This window comes from Myotis yumanensis, unplaced genomic scaffold (genome assembly GCF_028538775.1).
Source record: "Myotis yumanensis isolate MYYU_CA2020_CCGP unplaced genomic scaffold, mMyoYum1.0.hap1 SCAF_1, whole genome shotgun sequence".
Classification (NCBI taxonomy): Eukaryota; Metazoa; Chordata; class Mammalia; order Chiroptera; family Vespertilionidae; genus Myotis; species Myotis yumanensis.
Window position 1 is genome coordinate 178082419 of NW_027223752.1, and position 20492 is coordinate 178102910.

Sequence of the window (20492 nt, forward strand, 5' to 3'; positions counted from 1 at the left end):
GCACAATAGCACCTGCAATTTTTTTCCTTGTGTTTTTATTTTTGGTCTGAAGATCACAGTAGTCTGTCCCTTTGTATAAATAAATAAATAAATAAATAAACAAATACAGAAACAAAGAAACATGTAATGAATCTGACAATTCCACTTCTAAATGCATCCTTACGGGTACTTGGAAAACATGGAATCCTAATTGGTAGCTAGAAAGCATGGGGTTTAGCCTAGTTTGTACGTTGAAGTATTCTCAGAAATTCAACCACCCGTGACAATGACTCAGGATGCTGCCTCAGAATATCTCTTGTTGGAAGCTTATATCCTGGTGAATACTTTCCTAGACGATGAACCAGAAAATTAAAACAGAAACTAAACTAAACTGTAAAATTAAGAACAAATAAAATTATGCAACTGAGCAATAAAGAGAAAGAAAAAGAAAAACAAGACATGGGAGGTTTTAAAAAGTGAGAAAAATGTAAAATAAAATTAATTACTCTATAATTATAATAGTTTCTACAGATTTTATAGAGAATAAACTACTCTTGTTATTAGAATTAATACATTTGATTATTTGACATAATCAAATTCACAATTTTATTCTTTTCAACATGCTGCCGTGTTAAACATAAATTTAAACAGTCAGCCCTAGCTGGTTTGGCTCAGTGGATAGACATTGTCCTTCGAACTGGAGGGTCCCAAGTTCTATTCTAGTCAAGTGCTTGTACCTGGGTTGGAGGCTCAATTCCTGCCCTGGGTCAGGGCAAGTGCGGGAGGCAACCAAGTGATTTGTCTTTCTCACATTCTTTCTCTCTGTCTCTCCCTCTCCCTTCCACCCTCTCTAAAAATCAATGGAAAATTATCCTTGGGTGAGGATTAACAAAAAAATTTAAACAGTCGTTGTTCTCTGACACTTACTTTAAATTTTGATTTTTGAAGACTCTTTAGTTAGTGCATTTTTATATATACAACCAAATATAGCTTATTATACAGATATAATGAAATGATACGTGGTATAAAACCCTGTAACTGGCAAAGTGCTAAATAAACTGAAGCTATCATTACTATTAAAATTGTCCCACATATTTCTTCCCAATGCCTTCACTGTATTAGATTTAGAGTAGAAAAATGTCAAAACTGTTTGCAAGTTACCATGCACATCTCCCACTGAAACCTGTTAAGAGTTACACATGAGTATCAAAGGATAGTATTTGGCCCATAGTATGATCAAGATCTAATTTACTGTACACTGAAAGCATAACATTAGTAATAATAGTTATAGCTGAATCTCAGAAGGTTGGCAATTTCGCTGAAGCATCCAGAATGTTTCTAATCTGAACAACCCAACTTTTAAAAGCCATCTTCTTTTTCTCTTTCCCTCTCCAATCCAATTAAAAGTTGTTTTCCCTTGCTGCAGAGCAGTGGAAGTTCACAGAAGCTTTATTCTACATTTAACAGCTCAGGGTTTTAAGCTAATCAAAAATAGACTTTGAAGATATAAGCATATACAGTAGTATATGTCTGGTGGTGACATGTGAGATCTTCTATCATTAAAACAATATAAAATTGTATTTCAATGTTTGCTGCTGTTAGAAAACATTGGTAAAACAATGTTTTTGGTTTCAAGTCTTTCACATAGCTGGATACCATACATGGTGAAAAAAAAAAAAAAGAGTGCAACTTTATTCCTTTGTTTTTCTGGTAATTTAAAATTTTCAGGAATTAAAAGTTTATGTTCCCATTTTGTTGGGTAAGGGGGAAAGATAATGGATCTGTATCTTTTTATTTATTGCTGAGCTGATTTTTTTTCATGATGCCAGGGCACTGACTTATCCTGTGTATACTCAACATATTTAATCAATGGGTAATAACTGAAATATATGAAAAATAGGCCTCCTGGTACTTCCCACAGGCTGTGTTTTTACACTAACTGTACAGAAAGAAGAGGCAGAGTGAACCCACCCCATATATAGGACCCTTTGCCTGGTATGTGTTGTGAATGGGGTGGGGGCATGGATTAACAAAAGTAAAGAACTTTATAACATAACATAACATAACATAACATAACATAACATAACATAACATAACATATATAAAAAATAAGTAAGTGAGCTCAATTATTTTGGGGCTTGATATGTATGATCTACACAATTTATTCTTCTGATCTATTCAGTTTTTAGGTGCAAAGGATACAAAAACCAAGAGAAAATGTAGCTCTGTACTTGTAAAGCTCTTCTGAAACTAGAAAAGTATATCTGCTTGCTTAGCCAAAATTCTGGCATCCTAAATCTTCTTAGGTTGTGATTATGACTGCTGCTCTCTATCACTATGTGATCTTAGGAGGATAATTACTTAATTTATTTGTGGCCTTTTCCCCAGTTTCCCATTTCAAGGAAACTGCTAGCTGCTTACAAAACATCTAGGGTCTGAGCTAATGAGGTTTGATTTCATTTCCTTTTTTCATTGTGTTCCAGCAACAGCTCCCAGGCTCTCTATACCTAGGAGGTAATATGTTTCCAGGGTAGTTAAACACTAAGTAACTTTCCCCAAATTAGGGAAGAACTAATTCTCCAAGTTCAAATTTGGCAGTGACAGACTTTATGCATGAAAACTATTCTGCAATACAACTAAGAGAAGCCATGGCACCAGGTAATATGACTCATGCTGAAAGAAGCATGGATAGATTCTGAAATAAAATGGGGTGATAAAAAGAGGAAGTAGAGTTTGATTTAAAAATGGACTCCCATTCATTCTTAATATTTTTATTATGCAATCTCTTCCCTTTCCCAGAAATATACACTTCAGGAGATTGACAATAGCTTATACATCAAAACATAGGTCTAAAATCTGATTTGTGTTAAGGAGATAGATGTTTTTCATTAATCTTAAGATTAACTTTGAGGAAGTCAGAGAAGCAGGGGGAGAGTTTGGAGAGAAAGAGCAGGGAACCTTCTATTGTCTATTCAACACCTTGTGGATAGACAGAAAAGGTTCAAACTATATTTTTTTAATCCAATAATAATCTCTGAAGTAGGTAAACATTATCATAAGCCCCATTAACAGATGGGAAAACAGAGACTTGCAAAGATTAAGAAATTCACCCATCAGATAGCAGGGTGATCATTAAAAACCGGGTCTGTTTGATCACAAAATTCAATCTAATAAACCACATAATGAATCTACTTTTAGACAGTTTTTAAAGAACTGAGAAATTATTATGACAAAAATGAATATAAGTTAGCAGTTAGATCCAGCAAAGTGCTTTCTTAATTATATCAGTCCTTCAATAGAAAATACATAATATTTCTCATATTATAAAATATAATGATTTTAAACAATAGAGGTCTTATAATGACCCTTATATAACCATGTTACCAGAATACCTGCACTAATATAAAATTTTTAAATGAACCAGAGGTGATATTTTCTTCTTTTTCAGAGATGCGCTGAGAGGCAATGAATTAGAAATAGAATTATCAACTTCAATTCCTTTGTATAGTTTCTGTCAGGACCTCATTTGCAGCAAGGACTTTCTCTTCCATGTATCCATATTACCTCAAGTCCCAAATCATTAGTGTTGACTACAACTCTTAGAAGAATGTGTGGCTATTTAGTCCTTGAATTCATATTTCCTGGAAATTCTGTTATTTTTTTAAAAAAATTATAGCATATTTATTTTCATTTTTATGAATAAATGTGGTTTGACCTTTTTCTTTTAGCATTTATGGAGCTTCATATAAGCCTCTCAGTTCAATTTTGCTCATGCAGATATGGCATCTTTTGGTCATCATGGACTTTATTTTTTTTATTTTTTATTTTTTAAAATATATTTTTATTTATTTTAGAGAGGAAGAGAGAGATAGAAAAATCAATGATGAGAAAGAATCATTGATTGGCTGCCTCCTGCACACCCCCTACTGGGGATCAAGCCTGCAACCTGGGCATGTGCTCTTGACTTGAATCAAACCAGGGACCGTTCAGTCTGCTTGCCGATGCCCTATCCACTGAGCCAATCCAGCTAGGGCTGGTCATCATAGACTTTACATGTGAAAGTTCTTTCAGTGTATTTTCAGAATTTCCATAACACCTTAATGTCCATAAATCAAATAATTCATTTTTGGACTAAATTAGTTCATTTTTCTTTTTATGTAAATCATTGCTAACATGTTGGTAAAATACAAGGTTTCATAATTGCTTTATATCAATAAAAATCTAGGCATTGTTAGAATGTTAGAGAGATAACAAAGTTGTAAAACCAGTCAGAATACACTGGGATTTATTCTCATCATTGCTATTTCCTAGACTTCTTCCTAAGGTTACTTCCTTGGGAAAGCTACTCAACTTCATTGATCCCCAGTTTCGTCATTTAATTATAGTCCTGACTTTGCAGACAAAGAATATAAAGTACCTGATACAATGTCTAGCTCAGTAATTAATCAATAAATCTTAAGATTTTAGCAATAGTTATTGGAATCCTTCAACCCAATACAATATTCTTTATAATCAGACTTACTTTTAGTACTTTTTGCCACAGAAAATTATTTATTATTTCATAACTTCAATTGCAAAGATGGTCTCCCTTTAACTGATCCCAAATCTGTCTACCTAGAACTTCTATCCTTGTGTACCCTTTGATACTTTCAATAACGAAGATAAGTCTGACAACAGATCAATCATACATAAATAACTTGTTTCCCATTCTGTCTTACAAGTAACATCCTCTGGTTTTGTTTTGTGAGATTGTTTGTTTCCTACATGATGAATAAGTTTCCATTCTTTTGGTTTGGCTTAGATAAAACTTAACTATTTTTTTTTAACCAAGAACTGAAGTAGACCCACTATCTTCAGGCTTGGTATGATCCAAGGGCTCAAATAGTGTCATTAGGAACTTGTGTGTGTGTGTGTGTGTGTGTGTGTGTGTGTGTGTGTGTGTTTTCATTTCCAAACATGTCTCACCTACCACATATTGGATTCACATATTTTCATTTTCCCATTTTAATATTAATATATTTTCCAGTCTTGTGTCTTCACATCTCTGAGTGAGGTGGAAAAGAGAAAATGTCTTCAGCCTAATTCTCATTAATCATGAAATTAATCAATGTGGCACTGTGGACAGTTATATAATATTTTATTATATATGGGATAATTCTGTCTGTTAGAATAGACATTGCCATCAATTAACAGAATAGACACTGGCCATAAACAATAATTATGATAGCAGAGTACACCTATGCTGAGCTTAATTTTTTTCAAGTTTTTCTCCACCATGTTCCCAGAGCAGACTTTAGAGTCAACCTCACCCTAAAATCAAGGACGAGAGTGAAAGTCATCTCAATTTCCAGGAGGAAAAGAGAATCATGCTTGCCAGAAGGGAAATAAATGGTTGAGTAATGTTGAATACTGTGGGGAAGCATGAGACTTGGTTGGAAAGTTTGTATGGAGGACATTCTGAGAAAAGTGAAGCGTGCGAAAGGCTGCACACCCTGCTTATCAGAATTTTGACTTAGGGGCGTGCCAAAGGCTGTGCCCTGATTATTCCTTGACCTTTCCAAATAAGTCTGTGCATGTGCAGACCTCCAGGTGTTTACTGGAATCCTTATGCTTAATCTTTGGGTGTCCTTGTTTAAAGGACACTAAAAACACATGTGTCTTCTCAAGATTACTTACCCTGCTGATTGTATCTTAAAGATAAACTATCTCAAACTGCTGTTACAATAAAAGCCTAACAAGGCAGGTGATCAAGGCTGTCTGGTTCCTTTAGTCAGGCAGTCCCTTAGCCCTCTCTTTCACAGCAAACATTGTGTGAGACTAATCCATTCATCCATAACTCAGGGTCTGCTGGTCAGCCCTGGCAAAGTACTAAACTATACATGGTTTTGAGAACTTCCAACAACTTAATTAATTAACTGAATGAATTTCAGTTCAATTATTATTTTATTGAACATACTCTCCATAATTAATACTAAGCATGAAGTCTGATCAATAAGTGTCGAACAGGAATATTACCTGTTTTTGTCTAAAATCTATATTTCTGTTAAGGAAACCTAAGATTTCTCTAACCAATTTGATATTCCTCACTTGAAACATTGCCAATCTTTTTCCTCAGCAACTATACTTACATAGTTCATAGTTCTCTACCTTGTAAAATTTGATCCTACTTGGTTTATTCTGTCCTCATTTTATATAAATTCAAACAATAAATCACCATCTAGAAACTTCAACATATCATCTCTAGACACTGAAAATTAATAAATAACCATCCAATTACTGAAAAAACAATTTTTTAAAAAGAGATGACACATAGTAAAGGACACCTTCCTCTAGATTTATATTGATGTGTGAATTGACACTGTTTGATCAAATAGCTATGAATGAACTTCAGTCCATATTTCTCCACCATGTAGAAAAGAATATGTGTTTTATGAAAACATTGTATATAGGCCACAATTTTTATAAATTGTCGTGCGGATATTAATTTTAATTTAAGAAGCTTATTTTAGTATCTAGTCATTAATTTTTTTTGGTGTTCACACTAAAAATAATTACTCATCAAATTTAGATTCTTGCTTGGATCAGCATTAACCTTAATGGTGGGAAGACTGGAGGATCCATTTTCCCATTTAGATTTATGTTACCATCGTCTTATGCAGAACAGAGAGACTTCAGATTCTGAAATAAAACATCATCAATTCTACATTATCCTGAAACATATTATCTGCATTTCAACTTATCATCATAAATCTCATTCTCATGTTCTGACTTCTATAATTAAGCAGAGTATGTGATGAAGTCTTATAGTGCTACTGCTGTCTGTCTTAATTTCTTTCACCTGTGCTAGGTGTGGCACAGTGGGAAATATTTTAAACAGTAATACTGAATTATCTCTCTAAACCCAACAAAATAATAAGACATAAATTTGTCACACTTTAAGGATTAAGAGGAAAATATTTCCACTTGGGCCAGCATACTGTGTTACAACATCAAAGAAGCATAGTTTAGGGGACCATTCTATTCCAATTCCGTCATTTGCAGGTGAAGACCTAGGCTCAGGGATGTTCACTGGTTTGTCTAATATTCAGTGGCTAGAAAGGACCAAAGATAGCACGAGGGCTCAGAATTTCTGTTAATTCAGGTCCTTCCTCTCTTCCATGGTGCTTCTTAATGAAAAGGTTATACTCCAATAAACAAAGAAAAAAAGAGTTCTGAAAAAGTGAGCAACAAGGAGGAGATGGTCAGCTTTATTTCTCCTTCCAGCTGTGATTTGTTTCCTTTTTGATTACTGAGCATACACTGTGGTAGTCACTGTTTTAAACTCTATGGAATATAAAGATGAATAAAGTGGGGGTAATACGAAGAAAGGGGTCCACATTTAGACTTTTACTGTGACATAGCATTCACACTATACATTAATTTTATGTTAATAAAAGTAGTTCAAATTAAAAAAGCATTCATAGTTATGTCCCCTTCATTACTTTCAAAGTATATTGATACTTTTAATTATTATTCTTTTTCAGGCAATAAAATGAATGAATTTCTCTCATCTTTTCTTCATTTGAAATTCATATATTTGTTTGCTGTAAATAAAATGCTGTAGGTACTGTTTTGCTTTCTGCTAAATAGTTTATATCAGGTAGCAAATTGTTGTTCTCTTTAACAAATGAAATTACTTTTGATTTGTCAAATCAAAAACTTTAAAAATCTGTAATAATTCATAGTTTTTACTGTAAAAGAACAGATCATTGAGAGATGAAAAGTTCTACTTATTAAATAAATAAGTCACAGGGGTATAAAATACAGGATATGCAATATAATCAATATCATAATAATATTATATGTTGCAAGATGGTTACTAGACTTATCAAGGTGGTCACTTCATAAGGTATATAAATGTCAAATCACTATGCTGTACACCTGTAATGCACATGATATTTTATGTCAACTATACTTTAGTTAAAATAAGATGTTAAAAGAAATTTACTAAAATGTGAAACAATACCACTCCTTACATTTTGTTTGGAAAAAAATAATTACTTATATTAGCATTTATTGAGTTTAATATAAATTGAATTATTTAATTAATTAATCTAATACATTAATACTTAAAAAAAGACATCATTTGGCAAGCTCTATCCTGTGAATTTCATGTTTAAGTGATGTTAGATCTTAAAAACTGCAACTGTTCAAAAACTGGCTACTTTATTAATCATTTTAAATTATTTTCATTTCTTTCTTATTAATTTCTCCAGTTTCAGGGTCATGAGCTGCCAATTTAAGTGTATTAATGGATGTGATAGCTAATATTTGCTCCCTAGCATCTCTCACCCTAGCACTGTGAATGAAGAATGAGCTGCCACAATGTATTTTAGAGAAAATACATTTCTTATTACCACTACATAATCAGAGAGCTTGCATTATGAATCTCTAATACAATAAGAAATACATGTCTTTAAGGACAACTTTTAAACAGAAGAATATCTCAAAACAACATCAATAACTTTTGAACAAATTCCTCATGTCTTTTAACACAATAGATTGTAAGGAACAACAAAACTCTTATGATCATGTTTGCTTATTCTAATATAATAAAAAATGTGTGTTTGTGTTGCAAAATACAATGTTAAGAGGTATAATTTGGAAGGGCAAAATGATGGGAATGCTCAGATATTTTAATGCACTATTAAAAAAAAAAACACACACAGGACAGAACTGCCCTGAGTTTAAGGGCCATTTTTGCATTACATATATCTGCAACTGGAAATCATTATATCTGCAAGTATGACTCATGAAGTGGGCTCTGTACTCTGCACGCTTGATAATTGTGACTTTTATTCCTCTGATGTAAAAATCTCTTTTAGCTAGGCATGCTCGTCCCAGATTCGGGCTGTAAAACATTGCAGCTTACACTGCATTTACTTTAGGACAACTGTACATCTTTCCTTTCTATTTACCTCACTTAATGAAATAGAAAATAGGCTGCTGTCACCTAGCACTACATTCACTAATCTTTTGTTTGTTTGTTCAGTCCTGGGTGTCAACCAGAATGGCAACTTATCCCTTTCCTTTCCAAAACACACACACTTCACATTTTTCATTCAGAGAATATTAAACAGCCTTGTGGTTCACCCAGAACTTCTCTCTGTACTTTATTTAGTTTGCTGTCAGAGTCTGGAAATAATGTTTAATGTCTTACTCATTATATATATTTAGTGTTTCATACAGTGCCTGGCACATAATAGGTACTGATTTTTAGATTTGAAATGAATGTGTGATGCTATTAATTACTTCTGTTTCTTTAACTTCTTTAACAGGGTGACTGTATTTCCTGAGATGCACATAAACAGAAGAGATAAATTTTACCACTTAAATGGTCAAAGTGACTTTTGTTGAAAACTTTTCTATATCTAGAAGTTTACTTCAATGAGATAAATAATATATTTTCTTAAAGGGAATGATGAAGACTCTGTATGCTCATACTGGTTGCTTGCATTGAATTAAAGTGCAGTAAAGCAATCTGGCTTTGATTCTAAAGTGGCAATGAACATACTTCATTGTATATATGATCTGAATAAAAATGGAGATTACATTTTAAGAGTCAATTTTATTAAATTTTGAGCATTTTCAAAATAATAACATTGACCCTTAAAATGTATATATCTCAGCTTTTATGCAGATAATATATACCAAGGAATATGAATTTTCATTATTTTCTTTCCTAATGACATGCTAGGTAAGAAATTTTGATTTATTTGCATTATAAACAACATATGGCCTACGATATGGCTGACAAGAGCTAGATAAAAGGTACAAGAGAAAAATGTTATAAAATATTTGAATCATAAAAATTCATATGAAAATAGTTGATCAAAACACTATCATAAGAATATTATATTTTTAAAGTTAGTTCTAATATGCTAAATATATGCATTCTCTTTTTCTGCATAACTTTTATGCACCTGGACTAATACAAATAATTAAATGGTGTGTAAAATTACAAACTTATTTACCAAAGGAGAGGTTTGGTTGGTTTCCTCTCTGGGAATATCACCATAATCTCACTGGCAGTATAGTACACTCATTCTTAATTACATTTCTAAGCAAGTCAATGTTTAGCATAATGATTGCCAGCAGATATATGTTTATTTAAACCCCAGTCTTAGTTGGCTAGCCAGACCCAAAAGAGCATGAGCTTCAAAACTAGTCAAATAATTTGTTGAAAAATTAAGTTCTTACTAAATCCACAGTTCAATACATCACCCGCCCCCCCCCCCAAATTTTTTCAGCTCCTCAGTCCATCCTAAGATGTTGCATCCCTAATAAGTACATTCAATATGAGTTTCTGAATCACAAATTTGAAAAAAAAGGTTTTAAAGTCAAAATATTATACATTTTTGAGTACCAGAAAGTTTTTATAGCTAACATTAAAACGCCTTCCCAATACTTTTCTAGAGCTATATTTTTTTTATAAAAAACATTTTCATCTCAAACTCAATGTCAAGGTATAAGTAAGCAATATGTTTTATATATTTAAAACTATTGTTTTCATGGACTTTCCTACTTCTTACTTTTATTCAATATAAAGCCGTGACTAAAATTGATATAAGTATCTTATATGGCAATAAATGTTAAGTAAATCAGTTTTGTGACTAGAAGTATAGTTATGTTTAAGCTTAGATAATAAAAATGTCATAAATCCACAAATATACATTATACAAATTCTTTTTTTAAATATATATTTCCATTTTTTAATTACAGTTGACATACAGCATTATATTAGTTTTAGGTGTACAGCACAGTGATTAGACATAACCTATGCTATACTTTACAGCCCAATGACTATCTGTAACTATGAATTTGTATTTCTTAATTCCTTCCCCCTTTTCACTCATCCTCTCAACCACCTCGCATCTGGCAACCATTAAAATGTTCTCTGTATCTATGAATTTGTTTCTGTTTTGTTGTTCTCTTTTATTTTTCTTTCTTAGGTTCCATGTATAAGTGAAATCAGATGATATTTGTCTTTTTCTTTCTGCCTTATTTTACGTAGCATAATACCCTCAAGGTCCATCCATGTTGTTGTAGATAGCAAGATTGCATTCTTTTTATGGCCAAGTAATATTCCATTATATATATATGTACCACTCCTTCTTTGTCCCTTTGTGTGTTGATAGACACTCAGTTTGCTTGTATATCTAGGGTACTGCAAACAATGCTACAATGCACATATGGATGGGTATGTTTTTTTAAATTAGTGTTTTTGTTTTCTTTTAATATGAGAAAAAGTGCTTTGTGGAGAGTGTTCTTATCCCAACTCAGTTCTTCAGCAATACATTAAGAGCACAGTGTAGGTGTCAAGATAAATTATATTCTAGAGCTCCTGTATTTGTTGTTTCTCTCTGTTGCATTTTAAGAGTGTTTTATAAAATGCAGAGATTCTATAATCTAGATAGAGCATACAATGGAATCATAAAATGCAAAGGCTCTAAATGCACATAGCATCTCTATAGGATCCTACAAGGTGTTAACTCTTCCCTCTGCCCTTTAATTAAATGTGAAGGAAAACAAAATAGAAGTACAATTTGAAAGATTCCTTTTTCACATTAATGAAGACACATAAATTTTGTAGATAACATAAAGATAATAACTATGCATAATTTCTTTCTACAATGTTATTTTTTTAAGTGTAATATGGTTTTTACTTTGTTTTATTTTCAAATTACACTTCAGATTTTTAAAAGTTGACTATCAGAAATTGGGGGTCACAAAGAATATAAGCTCATCTTAAAATGGGTTAGTTATACTATGCTTGAAATTTAAAATTTTTCTCAGCAATTTTACATGGTCAAACAACCACCAAATTAGTGTGAGTTTGCTATAGGAATCCAATTCCAGAATCTACTTATGTCTTATGAACAATCTCTACAATACAGGTATACAATACAGTGATACATTATATAACATACAGATGGTTATCTTATCAAGTCTATGAAATCAGTAGGGGCAACTTATAAAACTACGAAAATAAAGGTGATTATTGTTAATAAAATACGGAGAAAATGCACTCAAAGGTATTACCAGAACAATTAAAATAATTATTCTTGAAGAAAGTCTGATGTTATTCATAATTGAAGAGGAAATAACATAGTTCTACCCATATAACTCCTTCTTTAAAAGTAAGTTATCCTGGATGGTTCATCATACACTCTAAAGGCTGCATCACATTCCTTGAAACTCTAGGTTCCATAGATGCTATCAAATTCATTCATTTAGACATTGATTGGTTTATTCATTCAATAAGCCTGTATAAAAGTGTTTACTATGCACTATTCTTTGTGAGAAGCACAGGGAAATAGATGGATAGAAATAGTGTGTGTATCAGTCAATAGGAAAACATGATGTACAGGAGGACAGAAGGAATAAAGACAATAAGTTAGAAAGTTGATCATGCCCTACATTGGGCATTAGTTGTTGCTTAGCTGGTGTGGCTCAGTGGTTGAGCATCAACCTATGAACCAGAAGGTCACGGTTTGATTCATGGTCAGGGCACATGCTGGGGTTGTGGGCTGGATCCCCAGTGTGGGGCGTGTAGGAGGCAGCCAATCAATGATTCTCTCTCATCATTGATGTTTCTTTCTCTCCCTCTCCCTTCCTCTCTAAAATTAAAAAAAAGAAAAGAAAATTGAAAATGTGCAGGTCAGCTAGATGTTGAGTACAGAATCAGATTTTAGTGGGGAGCAGGAATGGTTGCATTTAATGTGCACTTAACAGAGATATAAACCTTTGGAAAGCTTTAGTCCATATTTTCTTTTATTCAGTGATAAGAGTAGCCAAACGATGCAGGGGAAATGTAATGTACAGTTAAAGACCTACTTAAAACTGCCCTGACTACACCCCACTCTTAGTGGCTCTATCCACAGAAACCCTACCTGATTATGGCCCTGTAAAAGGAAAAACATCATGCAATTAAAGGCAGACCCCATCAGAATCTAGTAGATACCAACTAGGAAGAAGATGATTTGAAGAGCTTGGAAGTGAAATGATAAAAAAGAAGAACATGACTTCCATACACGTGTTAGAAGCTAAACTCTCAAGAGAACTTCTCCGACTTGCTGGTTCTAGGGTCTTTTATGAATCAAAAAATAAGAACAAAACAAAATACACAATTTATGAATAAGTAAAAGCAACAAAATACACAGACGTATGCAAATCTTGCTTGTTCTATTTACCAGGTACATAAGTGGGAAGAGAAAACCCAGAAATGAGGTAACTTGAGTTGGGAGGAGAAAACCTGCCCTGTGGGTCTATCTAAAGTTTTGGAGCCACCCAGACAGCATGCTGCCAGGCTTTCTCTTTTGACCACCACGCAGGAGATTTTAGATACCATGCCTGGGGACTGGCACAAGGAACCAGCAAGGGTGATGATGATAATAGGGCATAGATAGACCATCAGAACAGTACCATATAGGTTTATATTACTCTTTAGAATGATCATATATGCAATTATTTATTTTAAATATAACAAAGGAGTAAAGGTATGATATAATTGTAAAATGGAAGCAGTAATCCAAGGATTAGTGATTCTTAAGAACTTTTCTCCAAAAATAATCATGGAGTGAGCTATTTCAAATTTAAAGATTCTCTGGTCAAATGTAGATTTTCTTCTTGGTGATCCTTCTTGGACACAGGTGTAACAGCATGGTAAAGGATCTCAGAAGTCTCCCCACAAATACAGTGTCTTATTTTTATTTAACAAAGCATTTTTCTAACTTGAAACTCCCAATACAGCTTAGGCATTTGACATAAGAAAAATGGGAAACCCACTTAGTATTCAATATTGACGTATCTTTAAGATTGTAACTGATGCCTCTTTAGTAAAAATAATGTACTAAAATCATTTACAATTATATATTCTTTATGTTTTTGCTTTCTTTTTTGTGTGTGTTTTTGTTTTCTAAGACCTACTTAACATGCTTTTGGTGCAAAACAGATTATCTTAAATTTTGAATAAAGTATATTTTATTTAATGCATGCATAAACCACACCTGGCTTAATGGTATTCTTGTCTGTGTTGCTTGATATTTAACATGATAATCAAACCGTACTGCAGTGTTCACAGTTCCTGATGAGCCCTAAATGAGGCTCCATCAATCTGGCAGACTATTTCAAGACTAGAACTAAAGATGAAAAATCTCACCTTGCTTCTAAAATAAAACTCCACCTTGCCAAATATGTCCAAACTAAGTCATTTAAGTAAAAATAATTGAGTCCAAACCCTTTCAAAGGATTATTCCTAAGCCATCACCTTCCCCAGATGACACTAATTCTTAGTAAATGATACCTGTTCTTAGAATCTCACCTGCACATAATCAAAAAACTGAAAATATAATCGGCACATGAACTTTTAAAAGAACAATATATAAATGACACGAATAGCTATTTTCAAGAAATGTATATGAAACTGATTCCTTGCATCCTATCTAGTCACATTCTTTAAATCACCTCTTCTTTTTTTAAAAAAAAAATCTGAAACAATATTTTAAAAGCTTTTTAAAAAATATAATGGCTTATGATCCTATACATGTTAACACATCACATCAAAATTTTGTTTTATAAAATACTTCAACAACACATTAATTCTGCTACTCCATCTCACTACTTGTGAAGCAGGGTTGTTCCCAGTACTCCTTTCCTATTAATAAAAACATCTAAAATATAATGTTATTTGCATACTAACTCTAACAAGAGTTTAGCAGGTATTTCAGACTGTCTAAGCAAGGCAATCTTCTATTTCTATAAGCAGGATCCTGTCCTATTATTTATTTACAAGGATGGAACAGAAAGGGTTCCTGTTCAAAATGGCAGTGAAGAAGGCTCCTGCACACACCTCCTCTGGAGGACACACCACATTTATAGCTACATAGAGAAGAACGCCCAGTGGAAGAAATCCAGCAACTAGCTGAGTGGCTCCTACACATAGGTAAATAGGAAAAAAAAGACAACGCGAAACCACATGGAACGGGGTAGGAGAGACTGAGCCACAATCTCACCATAAATCCTATCCCTGGTGCTGGGACATGAAATCAAAAAGGAACTCGCAACTCCTAACCTCTCCCTGAAGAGTGAAGGGCTTAGACCCAATATCCACAGCCCAACTTTCAAGTTTTCTGCCTGAAGAATGGCCCCAAAACACGAAGCTCTCAAAGACGACAAGGCTTGCTTTCATGAGACCCATAATAATATCTATAATAATAAAAGCGTAATATGCTAATTAGACTGGACAACTGAACCACCTTCTGGACATCTTTCTGGATGACCTTCCAGATGAAGCCAGGGCTCACGAGGGTCGAGCCCCTTGACTGAATTTCGTGCATCAGCCCTCTAGTAACAAATAACAACATGAACAGTTCTTACAGAACTCTCAGGATTCACAGAGAGTCCAGCCTACCCTTGAGTGCTCAGCACACAGGCAGTGGGCTGAACTGCCCAGTCTTTCCCCGAAGGAGGCCTATTTGAATGTTTTAAAAGCTGCAGCCTGAGGGTCAGGCTTCTAACTTAATACACATCTAGTGGCTGACTGCAGTCTGCTCCAAGGACAGGGAGGCCACAGGTTCCCTCTTCTTGCTTTTCCTCTGCCCTCCTCCAGATTGCTGCTGGCTCCCAGCCTGGGGAACACAAGGGGATGCACTCCTTGATCAATGGGCTCTCACTGCAAATGGGCTTTGCATTCACAGGCCCCTGGGGTACTTTAGAAAACACAGAAATAGTTCTTAACCATTTGTACACCATAAGGATCTATACACACAAGAGGTGGACCTTTTTGAATCAAATTCAAAATACTGTGGAAGTTAACTGATTAACCAGCTATTCCCCTTAGGGCTCAGCTCAGAGACAGAGGATTGAACTGCCCAGTCTCTTCTTGATAGAGGTCTATTTGCACATGTTAAATGTTTCAGCCTGGCCTGGCAGGTCTGCAGTGGCTTGGTGGTTGAGCTTCGACCTGTGGACCTGGAGATCACTGTTCAATTCCTGACCTGGGCACATACCTGGGTTGTGGGTTCTATCCCTAGTGTGGGGCCTGCAGGAGGCAGCTGATCAATGATTCTCTTTCATCATTGCTGTTTTTCTCTCTCTCCCTCTCTCTCCCCCTCTCCCATTCTCTCTGAAAGCAATAAAAATATATTTTTAAAAAAGCTGCAGCTGTGGATCAGGTTTCTAATTGAACTCCCATATAAGGGGTGGCTGCGATCTTCTCCAGAGTCTGGGAAGGCTGGCAACTGTCATCTTCATGCTCTCCCTCTGGGTGTGAATCTGAAGGAAATAAAAATCACCATCTCAAAAAGATACATGCCTCCCCCTGTACACTGCAGCACTATTTACAATAGGCAAGCACAAAACAAACCCTGGTGTTCATCAATAGATAATTAAAGAAAATGTGGGTAGATGTACGATGGAATATTATTCTTGCCATTTGTGACAACATGGATGTACCTTGAGGTATTACGCTAAGTGAAATAAGTCAGACAGACAAAAACCCTATGATGTCACTTTAATGTGGAATCCCAAAACACCAGACTCACAGAAAGTATAGATAGGTGGTTGCCAAAGAGAGGGAGAAGGGTGGGCAAAATGGATGAAGGTGATCAAAAGGTACACACTTCTAGTTATAAGATAACTAAGATACCGGGCTGTATAACATGATGACTAGAGCTAACAACACTGCAGTGTATATTTAGAAGTTGCTGAGAGAGTAGATCTTAGAAGATGTCATCAGAAAATAAAAAGTGTAACAATGTGAGGTGAGGGATGTTGGATAAACTCATTGTGGTAATCATTTTACAATATACAGTATACATGCATGAAATCATTATGTTGTATTTCTCTAAGACTAACACAATATTAAATGTCAATTCTATCTCAGTAAAACACAGGGAAAATCAGAAATACATAATTTCTACTTTAACCTCTGTTGTAAAGCAAATCAATTATAGGGTCAGAAAAAAGTTGCAGACAATTGTGTTCAGTTGTATATACTGCACCAATTCTTCCTATCTCATGGGGACTTTCAAAGCCCTGTGTAGTTCAGTGTATAATTTGATTGATGAAGTGCATAGCTTCTAGATTTGAACGTAAAAGGTAAAAGAAATATAAGCAGAATCTAGAGGAGGTTATGACACAATGAAAGAAAAGGACACAGAAAAACTGATTATTTGTTTATAGTTGAATAGTACATAGGTAGAGAGCTTGGGGTATTATTTAACATTGTGATGGTAGAGTGAGTGAGTGAGTGAGTGACTGAATGAGTTTTTTCTGTTGAGAAAAAAAAAGAAAAAAAGAGAAAGAAGGAAGGCAATAAAGAAAAATTAGATAAAGATCTCAATGGATAAAGTGGTCCAAACTGACATATTAACAGATTAGAATATATTTGTACTAATCCTTATAAAAAAAAACCCACCAAAACAAAACAAAAAAACATTTAAAATATATTGGAATGGAAAAAGTACTTTCAATAAGATAGAGTTAAATGACAAAATTTGTGTGTTTTTTTCTTTTGTTAATCCTCACCTGAGGATATTTTTCTATTGAATTTTTTATTTTTTTAGAGAGAGTGGAAGAGAGAGGGAAAGACAGAGAGAAAGATTGATACATAGATTGGTTGCCTCCTGCACACACCCTGACCAGGGCCTAGGCCGGTACTTGCCCTTGACCCGAATTGAACCTGGAATTGAACCTTTGGTCCACCTGCTAGGGCCATGACAAAATTTCAAATTTCAGCTGCCTTAAGCTACAGCAATAGATAAAATCAGGTGATGATAAACACTCATTATTGGTCCTTTGTGAAAATGAAAGTTAAAATTAATGTTGTAGTTGAAATCTAAACTAGTCAGGAAGTTAGGGAAAGTTACTCCCTGAGAACAATATTAGGATCTGAAATGTTTATAGTTTAAATTCTCTCTTGAAGATACTTAAGGTAAAACAGATTAAGCTTTTGCATCAACTTTATAGGAAAGCAAATGATCTCTTCAAAGAGCAATCCTATATAATAAAAGCCTAATATGCTAAGTGTCTGGTCAGCCAGTCAGCCGTTCAACCAATCAAAGCATAATATGCTAATGATATGCTAAGGCCACTCAACCACTCGCTATGATGTGCACTGACCACCAGGGGGCAGACACTCCGACCGGTAGGTTAGCTTGTTGCTGGGGTCCGGCCAATCAGGACTGAGAAAGATGGGCTGGACACACCCTGGAGCCCTCCCACGGTCCTTCCCCAGCTGGCCAACCTCCCATGTCTCTCCCTAGCCCCGATTGTGCACCACTGGGGTCCCTTGGCATGGCCTCTGCCCTCTCACAATCTGGGACCCCTCGGGGGATGTCGGAGAGCCGGTTTCGGCCTGACGCTGGAACTACTGGTCACTAGGATGCGCACTGAGCACTAGGGGTCAGACGCTAAATGCAGGAGCTGCCCCCTGTGGTCAGTGCCCTCCCACAGGGGGAGCGCCACTCAGCCAGAAACCAGACTCACAGCTGGCGAGCACAGCGGCAGTGGCGGGAGCCTCTCCTGCCTCCATGGCAGCACTAAGTCATCAGTTGAACATCCCCTGAGGGCTCCCAGACAGCCAGAGGGTGCAGTCTGGGCTGAGGGACCCCCCCCACCCGAGTGCACAAATTTTGTGCACTGGGCCTCTAGTTAATAAATAACCAAGTGTAAGAGGTTCTCAATAGTATTGCAATTATTCACCAGAAACATTTGTTTTCATCCCTGTTTTTCCACTTCATCTTGATTTGCTTTGGGAAAAAGGTAACATAACACTATCAGAGAATGGGGATAGTCACAGTTTGGGGAGTTGGACTGACTTGAAATCCTGTCTACAGCCTACAATCATGAGTTCTCTAAAGAAATTCTAGGCGAATAAAATGAAAGGAAACAACAACAAAAATTAACAAAAATCATCCTTTGAATTTTTCTTCATGTAAAACGATTTTCAATTTTAAAAGTAAAGAACATATAATTTTATTTTATTCTCGTATTTAAGCTCAGTTACCTATTGGGCTCTGATTGAATTCCTTAGTTCATTGTCTTGTGACATTAACAAGCAATGGCTGAAAGTCAGTTGCATGCTTGAGTCCCTGTAAGGGAGGATTTCAGTCCTAACTCCTGCAGAACAGATTAACACTGATAAATATTGCACAGTACTCACTTAATTCTTCTTTCATATTGAATTCATATGTTCAGATATAATTAAAGCTTATTTTTCCCCTTTATGCCTGAAGTTTTTAAAATGATAATTAATTAATTGGTTGATTTTCAAATTATTAAAGGTCTATTCGTGCCAAATACTGAGTTAGAACCTGAGAATAAAATTATGTGAAAGACTAACATTGTTCTTTGCCCTTACAAGTTAACATAGAAAGGACTCCTGGCAGGAGATTAACACTGCTAGCACAAAGAAGCTTTGAAAGTCTCTGAGGTCAACTGCATGGGTGTGCACTCAAAAGGTTGCTTAGCACCTTGAAGGCCAAATTGAGTTTTGCGCACTCAGGCAGAGAAATCCTATCAAACTATGCAAAAGGTATATGTAAGAACACAGTTTTAATAACACGATCCAGCTTATTTTCCAGAGTTGTATAGATACAACAAATATTCCAGGATCTCCAGAGATTGTGTCATATTATGGGCTAGTGAACTCTTTGGATTTATCTGTGAAGGGCTAGGCTTTTCATTACAATCAAGACTCAGTGACAGGAGATTTGACTGTGGGTGGTGGGCACATGGTCCTATACACAGATTTTGTAAATTAGTAATCCACACATGTAACCTATATGTTCATGTAGACTAATGTCACCCCAATAAAATTTTTTTAAAAAGGCTCAGAGGATCTTTATTGAGTACAGTTGCATTTCCCCACCTTACAATGATGTAGTTGATTTTAATCTACAAACATAGCTGTTATATGTGAGATTTGTCCCATTATTTTTCATGGCAGAAAACAAAAAGGGCAACAAACAGCTTTGCCCTTTCACTTAGTGTGTAGGGTGTTATGGACTAAATAAAGAGAACAGGATGTTATGGACCAAATAAAATCAGAAATAATTATTAAGGCAAACATTTACTGTGTTTGGTAAACAGTGTGTGCTACATGTTTTGCCCTTCACTTTACTGAATTTTTTTTTTCATTCTCGGTACTATGAAAATTACTATTATAGATGTCAATTTATCAGCATCAAGTAATCACAAAATGGCTCACATCATTAATCACTACGTCTTTCCTGCTTGAGAAAGTCAGGACATCAATACGCTTACATTTTCTATGTAAAAAGAATATGTATCTATAAAGTTAATGTCATTAATAGTTTTCAAGATAAAATCACCATAATATATTTTATATTCTTCCCGCCAGGCTGAGTCTATTTACATTTACATTAAACACAATTGGAAGTAGAATGTACACAAAGGCAACACTGTACCCTTTTAATAATTTGATGTCAAAATAAGATAAAACTCTAGAA

The 20492-nt window shown here is 34.9% G+C and overlaps 1 protein-coding gene and 1 non-coding gene across 4 annotated transcripts in view; one reads left to right on the plus strand and one right to left on the minus strand.

The window, feature by feature from the left end:
• Window positions 1–20492, minus strand: part of GRID2 (glutamate ionotropic receptor delta type subunit 2) — a 1396175-nt gene that overhangs the window by 892935 nt on the left and 482748 nt on the right. The gene's annotated exons all lie outside the window — the stretch shown is intronic.
• On the plus strand, window positions 1879–2004 carry LOC139001421 (small nucleolar RNA SNORA51). The gene has a single exon (XR_011470009.1). It is a non-coding gene; the product is annotated as a small nucleolar RNA SNORA51 (small nucleolar RNA).